General features: G+C 39.1%; 1 non-coding gene and 1 pseudogene across 1 annotated transcript; one reads left to right on the forward strand and one right to left on the reverse strand.

Moving 5' to 3' along the window:
• Positions 1-9: 9 nt before the first annotated feature.
• Positions 10-2,979, forward strand: LOC107876054 (annotated as a pseudogene).
• A 1,100-nt stretch (positions 2,980-4,079) lies between these two features.
• TRNAM-CAU lies at positions 4,080-4,153 on the reverse strand. The gene has a single exon. It is a non-coding gene; the product is annotated as a tRNA-Met (tRNA).
• Positions 4,154-4,317: the final 164 nt, after the last annotated feature.

Below are 4,317 nucleotides of genomic sequence, written 5' to 3' on the forward strand. Positions count from 1 at the left end.
ATCTCTTTTTCTAACAGACAAAAGAATCTAAAAATAAATATTTGCTCAAACTTTCTTTTTTCTTTTGATCCGTGGAAAGATATACTCTGGGGTTTTAGATTTATTTATATGAAGTATGAAGGAAAGGGACCGTTTGGTCCTTGAAGAGTTCTTTCAAAACAAGGGATTGATTGAATTGTCTTAATAAGATAATTCAGGTTCATATGCTTAGTCAGAAGGAATAATCCAATGGAGTTCATGGATTTACCTAGGTCAGTTTATGGGCTAATCAATAAAGGATTATTATCTTCGAAACCCATTGAAAAGGGCAGTGCAAGAGAAATCATACAAAAATGATCGAATCTTCGAATGCCCCGAAAAAGATATGAGGTTCTCGAAAATGGTCGAAGTAGTTGAATAGGAGGATCGCTATGACTATAGCCATTGGTAAGTTTACCAAAGACGAAAGTGATTTATTTGATATTATGGATGACTGGTTACGGATAGACCATTTCATTTTTGTAGGCTGGTCTGGTCTATTGCTCTTTCCTTGTGCCTATTTTGCTTTAGGGGGTTGGTTCACAGGTACAACCTTTGTAACTTTATGGTATACCCATGGATTGTCCAGTTCTTATTTGGAAGGCTGCAATTTCTTAACTGCCGTGGTTTCTACTCCTTCTAATAGTTTAGCACATTCGTTGTTGTTACTATGGGGTCCTAAAGCACAAGGAGATTTTACTCGTTGGTGTCAATTGGGGGGTTTGTGGGCTTTTTTTGCTCTCCATGGAGCTTTTGGCCTAATAGGTTTCATGTTACGTCAATTCGAGCTTGCTCGATCTGTTTAATTGAAACCTTATAATGCAATCGCATTCTCTGGTCCAATTGTTGTTTTTGTTTCTATATTTTTGATTTATCCATTAGGTCAGTCTGGTTGGTTCTTTGCACCTAGTTTTGGTGTAGCAGCTATATTTGGATTCATCCTATTTTTTCAAGGGTTTCATAATTGGACCTTGAACCCCTTTCATATATATGATGGGAGTTGCCGGTGTATTGGGCGCTGCTTTGCTATGCACCATTCATGGTGCTACCATAGAAAATACTTTATTTGAAGACGGTGATGGTGCAAATACATTCCATGCTGTTAACCCAACTCAAGCCGAAGAAACTTATTCAAAGGTCACCGCTAACCACTTTTGGTCCCAAATCTTTGGGGTTGCTTTTTCCAATAAACGTTGGTTACATTTCTTTATGTTATTTTTACCAGTAACCGGTTTATGGATGAGTGCTCTTGGAGTAGTCGGTCTAGCCCTGAACCTATGTGCCTATGACTTTGTTTCTCAGGAAATTCGTGCAGCGGAAGATCCTGATTTTGTGACTTTATACACCAAAAATATTCTCTTAAACGAAGGTATTCGCGCTTGGATGGTGGCTCAAGATCAGCCTCATGAAAACCTTATATTCCCCGAGGAGGTTCTACCACGTGGAAATGCTCTTTATTGGAACTTTATCCTTTGCTGGTCATGACCAAGAAACCATTGGTTTTGCTTGGTGGGCCGAGGATGCCCGACTTATCAATTTATCCAATAAACTACTAGGGGCTCGTGTAGCCCATGCTGGATTAATCGTATTTTGGGCCGGAGCAATGAACCTATTTGAAGTAGCCCATTTGGTACCTGAGAAGCCTATGTATGAACAAGGATTGATTTTACTTCCCCACCTAGCTACTCTAGGTTGGGGGGTAGGCCCTGGGGGAGAAGTTATAGATACCTTTCCATACTTTGTATCTGGAGTACTTCATTTAATTTCTTCTATAGTATTGGGCTTTGGCGGCATTTATCATGCACTTCTAGGACCTAAGACACTTGAAGAATCTTTTCCCTTCTTTGGTTATGTCTGATAAAATCGAAATAGAATGACTACAATTTTAGGTATTCACTTAATCTTGTTAGGTCTAGGTGCTTTCTTCTAGTATTCAAGGCTTTTTATTTTGGGGCTGTATATGATACCTGGGCTTCGGGAGGGGGAGATGTAAGAATAATTACCAACTTGACCCTTAGCCCGAGTATCATATTTGGTTATTTACTAAAATCCCCTTTTGGAGGGGAAGGATGGATTGTTAGTGTGGACGATTTAGAAGATATAATCAGAGGACATGTATGGTTAGGTTCCATTTGTATACTTGGTGGAATCTGGCATATCTTAACCAAACCCTTCGCATGGGCTCGACGTGCACTTGTATGGTTTGGAGAGGCTTACTTATCTTATAGTTTAGGGACTTTAGCCGTCTTTGGTTTCATTACTTGTTGTTTTGTCTGGTTCAATAATACCGCTTATTCTAGTGAATTTTACGGACCTACTGGACCAGAAGCTTCTCAAGCTCAAGCATTTACTTTTCTAGTTAGAGACCAACGCCTTGGGGATAACGTGGGATCTGCTTAAGGACCTACTGGTTTAGGTAAATATCTAATGCGTTCCCCAACTGGAGAAGTCATTTTTGGAGGAGAAACTATCCGTTTTTGGGATCTATGTGCTCCATGGTTAGAGTCTCTAAGGGGTCCAAATGGGTTAGACTTGAGTAGGTTGAAAAAAGACATACAACCTTGGCAGGAACGGCGTTCCGCAGAATATATGACTCATGCTCCTTTAGGTTCTTTAAATTCCGCGGGTGGTGTAGCTACTGAGATCAATGTAGTCAATTATGTCTCTCCTAGAAGTTGGTTAGCTACCTCTCATTTTGTTCTAGGATTCTTCTTCTTCGTAGGTCATTTGTGGCACGCGGGAAGGGCTTGTGCAGTTGCAGCAGGATTTGAAAAAGGAATTGATCATGACCTTGAACCTGTTCTTTTCATGACCCCTCTTAATTGAGATGAGACAAGAGATCCAATGCTTGAATGAAGTACAAATCACTTTGATTCAATCATACATCTTGGAATCAGCTTAAGTATTCCTTTTTTCTTTTTTTGTTTCAACTCATTTTATCTAATTTATATCAAATCTATTTTTCTGGCTTGGCTAGGTTGCATAGCCAAGCTATTCCCCTTTCTTTTGGATAGCAGATTGGGCAAAGCCACTAAAGAAAAAAATCTATTCCAGTAGCAAAAAAGGAGAGAGAGGGATTCGAACCCTCGATAGTTCTTTGTTCAAAACTATACCGGTTTTCAAGACCGGGGATATCAACCACTCAGCCATCTCCCCGAAAGACTATTTTTATTTTATTCCTCCGAATAGAACATGGCTATAGGGGTGGATACCCCCACTATCTATAGAAAGATCTTAGGTACGAACCCACCGGTCGATCTATCTATCCGTATATAGATATATGATCTAGCATGCCCATTTGTGAAATAAAAAATAAAATTCCATTTCTCTCCTCTCTCCGCCCCACTCCATGTATGAATAAAGTGTGAAAGGGGGAGTAGTAATAAGTCATATAGAATCAATGGATTCATGATAAAGTAAAATCCCTCGATGACATATTTTATCACAATTAATATTTGTCTTTCTGGTGGGTATCCTTAATTCTCTCATCTCTTGAACCTATTCGTCACAGACCCAAATGCCCCCTTAATTTTTCTCGGTTGTGAGACACATTAAATTTGAATCTAAGTCCCCAAAGAAAATGCAAATCAAATAAAGAAACACAAAAATTAGAGGGGGGGGGGGGGGTCAAACTTCTTGAATAAAAAGAATACAATTAAAAAAATAATTGGAATCGTTTTGAAGAATATGTGTCCCGGAACTGCACAAATAAGATCCGGTTATATATCATATATGTGGGTACATATTATGTATCAAGAACAAAAAAATGCGGTTATGGTCGAATGGTAAAATTTCTCTTTGCCAAGGAGAAGATGCAGGTTCGATTCCCGCTATCCACCCAAGATCCAAGATAAAGTAATTTTTTGAATATTTATTATTTAATTTCATAAACATCATTAAATGTATCCTTAAATTAAGGATTTGGTACAGTTGGCCGTGATAGTGTAGTGATTCTATCCCCCCCTACGTTTTCTTTTACCTTCCACCCCTAAAAAGTGAAAGGCGGGAATTAATTACTAGTTACCAAAGTCAACCCTAAAATAGTTTGGAAAAACAAAATGTTGCGGAGACAGGATTTGAACCCGTGACCTCAAGGTTATGAGCCTTGCGAGCTACCAAACTGCTCTACCCCGCGCCGAAGATAAGAACTTAAAACTAATAGACAAACAAGGATAAAATGCGCCCCTCCACCCCATCTGTACAAATAGAATAGCCCATTTATACCAACTTGATCTTGTTGCTCCTGGAAACAAACATGCATGAACCATTTCACGAAGTATGTGTCCAGATAGTCCAAAA

The sequence above is a fragment of the Capsicum annuum genome, chromosome 1 (assembly GCF_002878395.1).
Source record: "Capsicum annuum cultivar UCD-10X-F1 chromosome 1, UCD10Xv1.1, whole genome shotgun sequence".
NCBI lineage: Eukaryota > Viridiplantae > Streptophyta > Magnoliopsida > Solanales > Solanaceae > Capsicum > Capsicum annuum.